Source organism: Electrophorus electricus, chromosome 15, assembly GCF_041902795.1.
Source record: "Electrophorus electricus isolate QZ-2024a chromosome 15, ASM4190279v1, whole genome shotgun sequence".
Classification (NCBI taxonomy): Eukaryota; Metazoa; Chordata; class Actinopteri; order Gymnotiformes; family Gymnotidae; genus Electrophorus; species Electrophorus electricus.
This window is the reverse complement of record NC_137511.1, coordinates 8,689,162-8,704,013: the sequence shown is the minus strand read 5'-3', so window position 1 is coordinate 8,704,013 and position 14,852 is coordinate 8,689,162.

The window sequence follows — 14,852 nt, the reverse complement described above, 5'->3', positions numbered from 1 at the left end:
GAGGAAAAGCAAGTGAGACAGAAGAACATAATGCATTTGTCTCTGGCTTCTGTAATGGCAGTAAGGAGTTCACAGTCCCTGGTGTCCAAGTATGCAGGGAACAATGCTTTAAAAGGAGAGAGAAAGAAAAAGAATGGAATATCACTGAACTTATGCAACCCTGCTGTTTTCACAGCAAGGTTGCCATTGAAAAGTGTTGAAGAGGTCAGTTTGACGTCAGGTCTGCCCACTCTCTCTGCCTGTGCACAATTAAGGGCACAAGCTAAAGTCCTACAACTGTTCCCACACATCTGCAATCTCAAAGATGACATAGAGACATGGGTCAAGAGACCCATGCTGAGAACATCAGCACCTCTGGTCAAACCTCACATAATGTACTGCAGCACTAGCCAAATAACTTTCAGCAACTCAAGGCTTTTGGGTGCATATTTTCTGTAATACCAGACATCTATTTTAAACATGTTTATGTTAAACTGTAAGATTTTCTCTGATTTGCTAATAATAGACAGCAATATAGCTAGCTAATTAAACCATGATAAACCAACTCACTTCTTGAAATACATTTAGACAAGTAATAAAAGGTTTTGAATGCGGCCTTTAACACTGTGAGTCCATCAAAGATCTTAAGGCAAATGCAGCTATGGTTTTATCCTTGAATTTAAATCTAATAGGAAGAATTGCAATGCATTGCTGGTTGATATAATTCCCATCACACAGTACACTTCCTAAACCTGCCACATAAATAGGATGTCTGTGACAAGTCGTTATTTCAACATGTTCTTATCTTAAGGGAGCGTGTTATTCTAGTTCTGTAGTTTCATTTATGCCAAATAAAAGAAGTCAAATAGTTTTTTTTTCCCCTCTCATCCCTTCTTCATGTTCCCATTTCATCAAACACTGATAATGACAGAAAGAGCAGTTGGATCTCATGAGGGTCCAGCACAGATATATACCAACAACTCAACACACACACACATACACACACACACACACACACATTTTCTTTCTCTCCAAACCTGTGAACTTGATTTCCATTTTTGTTTAAATAAAAAAGAAATTGTAAATGTCTTATTATTAATAATAATGATAGTAATAATAATAATAATAATAATAATAACAGTAGTAGAAATATTATGAAAAATAATAAATTAAGATAAAAATAAAAGATAAAATATAAAATTAACAAAATTTCTAGAGCAGAAAATAAAGTGAAGAATTGTAACATTGCGAGGTTTGGTAGCAGACAAATGTGCTGAGAAGAGTGAAATTTATTATGGGCAAATCCAGAATCGTTATAACAGTCCAGGGTCAGTGAGCCAACACAGAGCATCTGGGAATACATAAGCCAAACACATAATGATAAACAGGAAGTAAGAATAACACATGGAGGCTAGAATTATCACAATGCTAGGAATCACAGTATAACAGGCAGCGAAAACATGACAGAGGCATGGATTACAATGACCAGCCATCACACAGGCAACAAGGCAGGGTTTAAATACAAATACAATAAGATTTAACAAGACACAGGTGCAACACATGAGGGGCAGAGAACAGGGGCACAGGGACAGAAACAAAGGTAGACATAGTAACCGGAATGGGCACCGAAACTGGCACAGTGACAGAAACCACAACAGGCAGAAAAACAAAACAAGGTACAGGAGAAGGCAAAAACAATGGGGCAGCAGGAGCAGGCAACAATGGAGACACAGGAGGCCCATAGAGAACAGGAGACACAAGCTGGGGTGGGACAGGTGGGAACCAAGGGGTGAAGGCCATAAGATACACAGACGAGGGCAGGATGGGCAGGGAACATGAAGCCTGCGAGTCAGGAGGCAGGTCTGATGCTGTGGAGATGACAGGTGCATTCGGGAGGTCCGTGGTCCCGGCTACGGCATTCAGCTGAAGGCCCAAGAGGTCCGGAGGCACGGCCACGGCATTCAGTGGCGGGTCCAGGAGGTCCAGGGATGTGGGGACAGACTAAGTGCATCCACTATGCCAGGAACACGAAGTAGCAGGCTCCACATACCAGAATCTTAATCTCTCGCTGCGTCCTTAATAGGCTTGTTATTATGTAATGTTGAGCAGTTTGGAGGCGGACACTTTTCGGAGAAGAGCAAGATTTATTATGGGCAAATCCAGAATCATAATTGTTATAACAGCCCAGGGTCAGTGAGCTAAAAAGTAGAGTCCGGGAATATGTAATAAGACAAACACAAGACTAGAAATAACACACAGAGGCTACATTTAGCACATCACTAGGAATCATAGTGTAAAAGGCAGCGAAAACATGACAGAGGCATGGATTACAATGATCAGTCATCACACAGACAACAAGGCAGGGTTTAAATACACTTACAGTAAGATTTAACAAGATACAGGTAGAACTCATGATGGGCGGAGAAAACAAAACTAAGGAACGAAACCACAACAAGGAAGTAAACAAAGACATGAGACAAGGAAACCATGGAGACAGGGACACTAAGAGAGACCAACCATGACAAGAATGAATGAATTTTAATTAATTAAAAGCTAATGTGACAAAATAGGTCCTAACCTTCTGCTTCAATGCTTAAAGATCACCAAGAATCCTCATGTCATTTGGAAGGCAATTCCAAAGCTTAGGGCCATAGTAGTGGGTATCATTAGCATTCTACAGTTAGTAGATCTAAGAGCTCTTGCAGGAACATATCTATCAATTCACAAAGAGTCCAATGTGGCAAGATCATGAAGGCATTAAGGGCATGAAGGCATTAAGCGAGTTGGAAAATGTTACAAAATAATTTCAAAATAATTTTGCTGAAGTCCAGCCCAGAAAAAAAATATGTTTCTTTTTTTGCACATTTAGAAAACACAGTTTTCCCAAATCACTTTAATTTCCTAAATCATTAGTAATGAATTCTGAGCATATTTAATGCTGCATTAACCTTGTGCTGTAGAGGAGATTTCTGCTACATATGGCTGGGTGTCATCTTTACAGTTGCTGAATGTATGTATGTATGTATGTATGTATGTATGTATGTATGTATGTATGTATAAATAAATAAATACATTTTATTCTTCAGCAAAATATCTCCAAAGCCATGAAGGATTGCTAGTGACGTCATTAATATTTATTGAGCCTCACCCTTCTTTACCCATTTAGAATTTTTTTTATTGTCAGCAAGTACATTCTGAATGATTATTTATATTGTAAGATGAAGTGTAAGATAATTGTTGGGTGAAGTGTTAGATGGATTGTAAGATGAATTGCAATTGAAGAAAAAAGACAACTCCCAAAAGATAAAAGTGTACAATTACTTATTTCTGGTAGAAACACGAGAAATATACATTCAGCAGCCAAATATCATTTTATTAGAAATATTACTTTAGTAGAAATACCAGTTGTAGTTGTACAGTTAATGTTGCAAAGTGCAGTTAGTGTTCTCTAGCTCCTAAGTATTGCGTTTCTGTTGACATATTTTTGCATGGCATCCAAACATGCCATTGATACATAAAAGGTCTGGCAACATTGCTGTGTAATGTCTGCCAATTCAACACTGTGCCACTATCTTGACAGCATTAACACTGTGTTGGAAAGGCTTCTGCCTCAGCCTGCGTCTGCTTTCAAAATAATATCTGGTCAGTAGTGATCCTATTGTCAGAAACTAACCAGCAGAAAGATAGAAAATGAATGACATTCCATGCCAACAGAGCAGTTACAGTCAGTAATTGTACAAGCCATAATATCTTGAGTATTCACAGGGTGATCTCTCTTTTAAGCCCACTTATTCTATGTCTTTACACTCTGTATATTGTGTTAGATTTAATACATACAGACTGGCCTCTTTAATACACACAAAATATCTAGAATTCACCTGAACTTTTATAAACATATCACTCATGAAAGAGGCTACTTGAAACAGCATAAATGTGTAGAAAACAAGGTACATTGCTTGTTCAACCCTGAGTACAGAGACTTAGTCAATTCAACCCTGAGTACAGAGACTTAGTCATACATATCAGGGGTACCTAATAAATTGGCAAGTGAGCATATATTGGTCATCTATTTAGGAATCGCATCATTTTTTATATAAAGTCCCCAATTTCAGATGAAGCACACAAAAGTGGCTTTATGTATTTATTTATGGAATAAAATGGAAGTTGGTTCCTAAAATTGCAAAAAACAATTAACATAATGTTGGAAACACTTAGATAGTTGCCTGTTTTGTTTTGTTTTTTAAATTCAGTGCCCATTTTTGTACTCTACTTTGACTATTTGACTACATTTAAATTACTGTTGTATATATGGAGACATCTTCAACCACTTCTACCAATTCCTTCAAACTTGTGCAACTTTACTTTCCCAGCAGGGACATGTATTACTGTAATACCAATCCAGCAGTGAAGTTTTAAACATGAAGTGTAATACTCATGGTGAAAACATCAAAGCCACTAGCTTGTCATAAAAAAAGAAGTTTGTTAATTCCTAAGACTCTCACTGAGAAAACAAATAAACATTTTCATTAAAAAGCAGATATTTTAAATGCTTGCCACATTTGCAACCCTATATCTGTTATGTAGCTTAGACAGCAGGAACAACAATTAATATTCATTTGGATTCTGTTGCCCAAAGAAGCATGATGCACATTTGCCTGCCTTTATTGACAGTGAAAAGCTAAAACATTCATTCATCTTGGCAGAGTCATTTTACTGACCTAATTTTCATGAGGCATTGTACTAGAAAGCTACTCATTTCAACAGCAAATGCATTCTTATTAGTCTGTAATAATCTACATTGTGTTTTTCACAGACTGAAATTCCAATCACAGATCATCTGGTGTCTTAGATCAATTGAACATAGCATGGGACAGACCATAGCTGAGGCTAATAATCCTTAACACTGCAAGAGCAAAATAAGGAACTTTAATATTTTGTTTGCATATTGTGTATTAAGGGCCTATTTCTGGGTCACATAGCTGACACATTATTTAGAAATAAGGAGCAACCTACAGAGATGTATACAATTCTATAAATGAAAACTTTTTTTTTTACCTGTTATCATACCAAGCCTTCACATTGGTTATATTCCATTGCAACAATGAAGGACCAAACTGCTAAAATGTTCATAACAAGTAATGATAAATACAAGCAGCAAATTTCTAAAACATATGGAACATATCATCTGGGCACATTCACATGCTGGACTTGCCACAGTAATAAATGGTAAACAAACGTGTAGGGCTGCACAAGGCCAATCCCCTGGCCCTGACATTCACTGAATAGCATGCAGAACAGGACTACAGCTCCCAGCCTAGAATGAGCAATATGACCTATGTGACTGCTGCACACATGGGGTACAGAACAGTAGAACACTCTGGAAACATTATCTGTGAAAGAGGAAATAAAGATGCATTAAACATTAGCTAATAAACCTGTGTGTGTGTGTGTGTGTGTGTGTGTGTGTGTGTGTGTGTGTGTGTGTGTGTGTGTGTGTGTGTGTGTGTGGGTGTGTGTGTGTGTGTGTGTGTGTGGGTGTGTCTGTGTGTGTGTTTATATGAACTGGTGTGAGATTTCTCAGGTCTATGGTATGCCTCATCCCTACAACAACCTTCAGCATTTGGTTCAGATAAGTGGGAGAATGAGGGATCTGCATGCACACACACACACACACACACACACACACACTTACTGTTTAAACACTCTCAAGCTAAATTTAAAGTGATACACTTTTAAAGAAGAAAGAAAAGAAAGATAGGTGATTAACAAACATACAAACTAAGTTTGTGATTATAGTTTCCTTGCATAATAATTACATTTTCTAAATATTTAGTCATATACCATAAAATGCAATAAAATGAAAAAATGAATGCATGCACAGTATGGAGAATCACAATGTTTTGTTGATACCAACTGTCTACTAGTTAAATCTAAATTGGCAGATTCAATAAGAATGTCAGCACTCAGACAGTTGCTTACAATGACATGAGGAAACCTTGACAGGAATATGAACATTTATTCTACCATGTTTCACAGCACTAACTTATGTAAAATATACAGAATGTATAAAATGATGCATTTAGATTGGTTTCTATAGAGTATAATGCCACATAAAAGACTTCCAGTGTATCTGTCAAAGTATGCTAGCATATCCATTAAATTTTGGGTCTGGGAGAGAAAGAGAAAGAAAGAAAGAAAGAAAGAAAGAAAGAAAGAAAGAAAGAAAGAGAGTAAGATATTCTGTAGGGGATGAAGCTTATAAAATAAATTATCAAGATGGCATGATCACTCATAAATGCAAGAATTCATAGATGCACATATGAACAGGTATGCACAAACACACACACACACACAAACACACACACACAAACACACACACACACACACACACACACACACACACACACACACACACACATTAGACATTACACAAAATTACACAAACACATACACTGCCATACATTAGTCTCACTTCGTTGGTTTCCTCATTGTACAGTCACTCAACGTCATAAACACAACCACTTCTACAGGCAGTACCGCATCCCCCTCCCCCCCTCTTCCTCTATCTCTAGCTCCCTCTGTATATATTGTCCTCTCTCTCTGTCCCCACCCACAGATCCCCAGACTCATATCAGCACCTGCACACGACTGTCAGAAGCATTTCCCTCTGCTCCCACTCACTCCGGCACACCCAAAGAACCTCATTCCAGCCATGCCCCATCCCTTTTCCTCTCACTCTTATTGTGGCAATATTACCCTTCCTAAATCTGCCATGCTCAGGATACCATAGCCACACACACACACACACACACACACACACACACATATGCACACAAAGACACACAGACACATGCACAAAAAGCCTTTGTACACTGTCTCCTCTTGAGGTCCTCAGGCCAGTTTTGTTCCAGCAGGCACAGTGTGCCTACTTTGGGCACTGAGCAGTCATTGCATGCATGCCCACCCAGCGAGAGAGGTAGGAAAATGGGGGTGCATGGTTAATATTCCAGACCATACTAATCTCTCTCACCTGACAACAACATTATAACATTATAAAAGATCAACATTTCCAGGCAGCTCTCTCCAGAATCTCTTGACACAGGCCAATCAAAAATAAACACAGCTTATATCTCCTGTTAACTTGGTATTAGGTCCCATTCAGATTTGATTAGGAAACCTATTCACTCTGTCTGATTCTAGTCAATGGTGATTGCAAATGTGGAGCATATTTCCATCTTAGACACTCTTTGTTTCCCTCTCTCTCTCTCTCTCTCTCTCTTTCACTCAAACATGCATTTCTTTTAATTACAGTTTCCTATCGATCTTTGAGTACAGACATCATTCCCACTTGTGCCACTGTTCTTATCATGTCCTCGACCTACACCTTATTATTTTTATTTATTTATTTATTGTTTTTTTACGTTTGATTGATTTGTCAATCAAGAGCTTTGTAACTTTCTTTCATAGGTAGGTACAGTTCATAAGAACAGTTCTCAACAGCAAACTCACACACCTTAAGTTTTCTTTCTTAATGATGCAAATCAGTTAAATCAGTGCAAATCAGTTAATACTGTCCATGTAAAAAAAAAAATTGCTCTAATTTTGGATCTGATTTCATCAGTTTTATGCAAGCTTAAGTAAACATCTACCTCCATTTCTCTTATGCCACCTCATGAAAGCTTTAAAGGGGTTCAACAGTGTACCTCAACCTTTTTGTTTACCAGTAAAAAAAAAAAAACAGTAAGGAAATGCTTTTTCTTTCAGTATGGAGATTGTAGTGTTCTGAGACATATACTAATGCACATATTAATTCCAACTTTATATTAATAAAATACTTTCATATCTATATATGAGTTGTATATTTATTATTACAGCATATCTGTTGTTTTGTTTAATACCCTTGTAGCCCTTTAGCGCTAAAGTGCTTTAAATACTAAGGTTTTAAGTTCTAAATGTTTCTACATATGAACACTATATTATGTTGATTATCTGAACATGATAGCATGTGCATGATACTGAGATTTTATACAAATAATATATTTTACATCAGTATGGTTGTCTGGTGCCCTAAGTCCATCTGGTGTCCCTTAGTTTATGTCATAGAAGGCAGCTGGAAACATTCAAAATTTCAAAAAGTGTAAATACCTTCTTAGCACTGCAGCATAGACTTCTATTCTGAACTTCAGATGGGCATTATTTTAGACCTTGTTCTACACCTGCCTGGACATGTACACAAAGTGGCTGTTGCTCAGATGAAGGCTGCCCATATGAAAGGCTGCAAGAGTTGCTTTTTCAAAAATTTTTAGTTATTTTCTTTCTCTCTCACATGCACACACACACACACACACACACACACACACACACACACACACATTATATATACACTGCCTGGCCAAAAAAAAGGTCACACAATCTAATATTTCATTAGACTGCCTTTAGCTTTATGGCACACATTCGCTGTGGCAACATTTCCACAAGCTTCTACAATGTCACAACATTTGTTTCTGTCCAGAATTGCATTAATCTTTCCCCAAGATCTTGTATTGATGGTGGGAGATTTGGACCACTGCGCAAAGTCTTCTCCAGCAGATCCCAAAGATTCTCAATGGGGTTCAGGTCTGGACTCTGTGTTGGCCAATCCATGTGTGAAAATGATGCCTCATGCTTCCTGAACCACTCTTTCACATTTTGAGCTTGATGAATCCTGGCATTGTCATCTTGGAATATGCCTGTGCCATCAGGGAAGAAAAAAATGCATTGATGGAATAACCTGGTCGTTCAGTATATTCAGGTAGTCAGCTGACCTCATTCTCTGGGCAGATAACGTTGCTGAACCTGGACCTGACCAACTGCAGCAACCCTAGATCATAGCACTGCCCCCACAGGCTTGTACGGTAGGCACTAGGCATGATAGGTGCATCACTTCAGCCACCTCTCTTCTTACCCTGATGCACCCATCACTCTGGAACGTGGACTCATCAGATCACATGACCTTCTTCCATTGCTCCAGAGTCCAATCTTTATGCTCGCTAGCAAATTGAAGCAGTTTTTGCCAGTTAGCCTCACTGACAAGTGGTTTTCTTAAGGCTATACAGCTATGTAGTCCCAATCCTTTGAGTTCCCTTCGCATTGTTCGTGTGGCAATACTCTTACTTTCACTATTAAACATATCCCTGTGACCTACTGTTGTTTTTCTACGATTTGATTTCCCCACACGTTTAAGTGATCGTCGATCACAATCATTCAAGATTTTTTTCCGATCACATTCCTTCCTCAAAGATGATGTTTCCCCACTGTCTTTCAACTTTTTCATAATGCTTTGGACAGTTCTTAACCTGATTTTAGTTGTTTCAGCAATCTCCTTTGTTGTTTTCTCTGCTTGATGTATGCCAATAATTTGACCCTTCTTTTCCATGACCACAGGATGTGTTTTCAACATGGTTGTTTAACAAATGAGAAGCTACTCACTGCATCAGTTAGGGTTAAATAACTTGTTGCCAGCTGAAACATAATCACCCATGCACTAATTATCCAATGGGAGGCTCTTACCTATTTGCTTAGTTAAATCCAGGTGGTGACTCTTTTTTTTGGTCAGGCAGTGTGTGTGTGTGTGTGTGTGTGTGTGTGTGTGTCTATATATATATATATATATATATATATATATATATATATATATATATATATATATATATATATATATATATATATATATATGGGAAAACAAACACATATTCAAACGAATAAACAAACAAACCCATACAACCTTTTTTTGCTGAATTAGAAGTCTTCTGATTGGTCTAGATGTATTATTTAGCAGCTTCAGGTCTGCTAAAATATAACTACATTTTAAAAAGTTGACACATGATACTTCCCAGTATAAATTTCCCTCTAAGATGCATAAGCAGACTTACAACGACATAGTGACCTGTGTTAAAAGGCACAGATCTCTCCTGTAAAAAAAACAACAACAAGAAAAAGTAAAAGAAAAGGTATGTAAGAAGGTTGTTTTCATTATGTCAGCACAATAACTGGCCTCAGATTAACAATATTAGGTGAAGAACAGACTATTTTTAAGACTGACTATTTTTCAGTCCATACTTTATTCAGATTGCTCTGCCCTGTCATTTATATTTATAGACAACACCAGCTTGCTAAGAGCTTTAGTGCTTAAACACTTACCTCTCCTCTGCAGCTTATGACTGGCCTTAAACCAAGTCCCATGGGGTGAAGGTTTAAGCCCTCAAAGATCCCAATAAATCTCCTTTTCAAAGAAAGGAAATTCAGTTTTAATCAAAAGGAAATTTTATGTGAATAACATGAAAATAAATAATTATATAAAAATGAATATATTACAAATTCCAAAATAATTACAAAAGAAAATTATATGCAGTGATTACCAGAAAATATTTTCAATTTTTTTAACAAATGCACAATGCACAAATTACTCAATTACTGACAATTGCCCTAACATTTGAAATGCAAATGTTGGCAAGCCATTAAAGGAACAATAAGAATATCTGGGTACAGATTGTGTGGCTGCATCATAACAATCACTTGGTAACTGTGATAAAAGTTTAATTAAATCTATTCCCTCATTATTCAAGGCCTTCAGCAGAAACATTTACGATCTATGACTGAAAATGTACACAATAATATCATTAAAGATGAATTTAATAAGATGAGAATAAACTGCTTGCATGGAAACATACTATAACACAGGCATCAAATAAATGAAAAATGCAACACTGCTTATTCAGCTGACTGAATAGTTAAATTTTTTAATAAAGAAGGTTATGCCTGAGTGGAATTTAGTAATGGGAATACTTGTTTAATGTATGTTCTACCTGTTGAAATACATATGGTCTAAGAGGCTTGCAGTGTGTAATATTGACATTTAACATAAGAAGAAATGGCAAGGAATAAAATAAATAGTCCACACATGTCTAAATTAATTTTGTAAATTATTTGTGTACACAACTTTGGGGTTCAGATTGTACAGAAGTACAGTTTGCACATGAGACATTGATAGAAACAACACACACACACACACACACACATACATTTTGTGCACATCCTGCGGGAACAGACTGGTCTTATTAAAAGAGGGCTGTGGTCGAGAGGCGACGGGTCCTTCTATTAGTTCTCTCACTAATGACACACACACACCTGGGACCTTTCTTCCTTCTGGTCTAGGAAACACACACATAAATAAAATAAATAAATAAAATAAATAATATGTACACACCTAAACCCACTGCTTCTGTTTGTCTGTGCTCTAAAAGAAGCAAAAGCATCATGATATGACTGTATTGAGAAAAAAGGAGAAGAAAAAGGTGGAGAGTTGGTAAAAGACAAACAACGAAATGAAAACAGCTAGAAGAAGCATTTATATTTATCTGATGCTTTTATCCAAAGTGACTTATAGCTATGACTGAGTACAACTTGAGCAATTGAGGGTTAAGGGCATTGCTGAGGGGCCTAATAGTGGCAACTTGAACCAGCAACCTTCTGATTATAAGTCAAGTACCTTAACCACTGAGCTACCACTGCCCACAACATAAAACACAACATATGAATTTACCAAAGGTTTTTGAAGAAATGACTGGCCTCAACTTTACATCACCACAGCCAAGTGCTCTCAGGAAGAGACAGATGTCTGCATTTGTAATGAGATGATAAACAAGACTTGACAGTTTTAAATACAGACACTAAGTGTAAGACTCACTAATGTAAGTTGCAATGAAAAAGAAAACACACAATGTGGGTATGAAGTAGTACACAGAGATGACTTCTGGTAATATATGAAAACTATCCCTATTGACCATACTAGCTAGCAAAATGTAACTCATAAGCCAAAGTAAATATCATTACATATGAAGTCAGAAGTCTGAAGTAGTACTGATATGACAGAGCTATCTGAATGAGGTAATCGCAAGGCTACAAATAATATATAAAAAAGTAGCAAACAAATCAATTAGAGATAGCTGATAGCTGATAGCCTTGGTACAGTATTTAAATGTAACAATACCAACTATGAATTATTTCCTACTGATGCAAAATATTGTGTTACCTTGGATACCATAGTAAAACATGAATAATATTTCCTAATATGTTCACAATAATTAAAGGTTCAATAAACTCTGCTTATTGAAAACAAGGATGTGGAAAAAGGTATGAAAGTTATGAGTCAGAAACAGAACAAAATATCTGGGTAAATGTGTGAAATTTGTAAACTAGGAAAACTAATAAATGACCATTAGACAACATATATACAATACTCTTTGGGTCCACCAGGGGGCAGTAGCTTATTATTTGATATCATTCCTCAAAAAATAAAAAAAGGTAATTCCAGATTCACGTCCTCTACTTCAGGGCTCTGACTTTGAAGATCACAAGTCCTCTCAACACTAATCATATTTTATTTTATTCTTCCACCATCAGATTTCTGTAATTTGGGTTAAATGAAATTCTATCCCTTCTACCACCATAGCAGAAATATATAATTCTATGCTTAAAGGTTGAGCTGTTCAAACCAGGATGGGACCATTCAGCATGCTATAACTGCTGCTTTTATTTATTTATTTATAACATCATTATCCCAAACAGACAAGAGAAGAACTGATGGTCATATTATGTTCCACTACTGCGCTATAGCACATACATGCAGTTGTATATGTGGTCGATTTGTCAGTGGTCCCAGAGCAGTAGGAAAACACCCTTACTGACTGCTTACTCTTAAATGGAGCTGTGCATAGCTGGGGATATGCTGCTGCACTGCAGTTAGAGAAAGCAGATAGGGTGTCTGTTCCATTTCCTTTCATTCCACTGAGCAGCCACTACATATAATCCTGCTAGTTTTCCACTTACTAGAAGATAAACCCTCCAAAAAAGAGCATGAAAGCTGTCTTGAAATCATGTCCTTTGTCCAAATGCACTACACTTTACAGTCACCACAATTAATTATTCAGTTCCTATTGTCACAGTATATAACCTACAATAACATCCCTGACATGCTAGCTGGGACTGTTTCAGTTGGTTGTGGCCATAGCTGTGCTTGATGGCTAATTAACAAGCATGATATGTTTCAGAACACAAAAAAAAAGAAACAGACAAATTACAACAAATAAAGTTAAGTCTTCTTAAAGAAGAGGGGCTGCTCTTTTATGTGGTTAGGTGAGAAAGCATCATGAATTATGCAATTAACAACAACAATAATACTTCATTATGACACAGTTTAACACAGTTAAGAAAACAATTACAGTCATTCTCTGTCTTTCTGTGTGTTTACTGTGTATGTGAGAGAACGGAGAGAAATGATTTTTTTTTTTAAAGTGAAAAGAACGTGAATATGAGATTAAATATTGTCATTGCTCCATTTATCTCCATTTACCATTTTATATCTGTTTCTTTGGTGTTATCTCAGTCAGATTGCAAGAAAGCAGAATAGATGGAAAGAGCATGAGTATGACAAAGGCCAAGTGTGCTTTATAGTATCAGTTTCAGACCAACTTCAAAAACACTGAAGCATACTAAAGGCAGTTATAAAGAAACACATAGGTCTGTCCACAATCACCCACAGGCTTATCCTTTTCTCACACAAACTTTGTTTTTATTTACTAATAAAAACACAAAATGGTTTGTGTGTATTATATACATATTTGCCAAGATGAATACCATGTTGGCCCTTTGGAGGTTATATGCCATCTGGACAGGGGTTAATAAGAACTGTGTGGCAGGGTAGGGTGGAATATACTATACTGTGTGTGCGTGCGTGTGTGTGTGTGTGCAACAGCATGTGCATGTATAATGTCATAAAGGAACCCCACCACCTGGAGAGAAGGGTCTACTGGATAAGCATGCTAAGAGGTGTTTAATGGGGGTTGTGGGAGTTTTCTCGACAGTCACTGTCTCTTCAGTGACTGTCTCCCTGGTCACGTTTCCAATACTAGCACACAGCTGCCCCCAGCTTAATTAATAACAGAGTATTGAGTGTTATTCTACCTATTACTGCCTGATGTAGGCTGTCCCCATGAATCATTACCAACAACACATTTCTCTGTGCTTTGGTTCTGTTGGGAAACAGGGACTGGAACAGGAGGACTGCTTCACAGCACACTGAAGTTTATAAGGTTGATGTTTGAAAGGTTGTCTCATGGTAGACAAGTGCAGGGAAATATCAGAAAGATATAAATGAAATCATTAATATTTATCATCTACACCAAACAAAGATAGTTTTGTGCAGGTATTATTTGTTTAATGTGAATACAAAACAATGAAAAGACGTGAGGTGTTTTGTATCAAGTAGAGCTTAATCTTTATGACCCAAAATGAAATTTAAGCCAATTTGTTTGCTTTGCTGAAATGAGTCCAAATCGGAGTGAAGTGGCTGCAAGAGTGATTAGGTGTGGATGGGGGATTTGAGTGTCAGTACCTTCTACCCAAGCACGCACACGCACACACACACACACACACACACACACGCACACACACACATACACACACACATATATATCCTGAAGGCCACCTTACAGAAGATGAGAACCATGCATCTTCAATAGCAATCTTTTCCTTGAGGCAAAAAATTGATTTCAGTTTTATTTGCCATGATACATGACAGAAGGTTAGAACCCAAGAAATAAAAGAAGGAAACAAAAAGCTTTAAAAGCAGAATATGAAAATATGTTTTTCACCTCAAAATTGCAGAAGATTTATAGAAATCAACAACTTTGGTTAAAGTATATTTTAAGATTTTCTTTCTAACTTGACCTCATTAAAATATACACAGCTGTTATACCTCAAGAGGCTTCCCTCAGAGCCTGTAGTAAATGTATTTTAGCCAGCAAGCGTGCATGCCAGGGTGAGATATGCCTTTC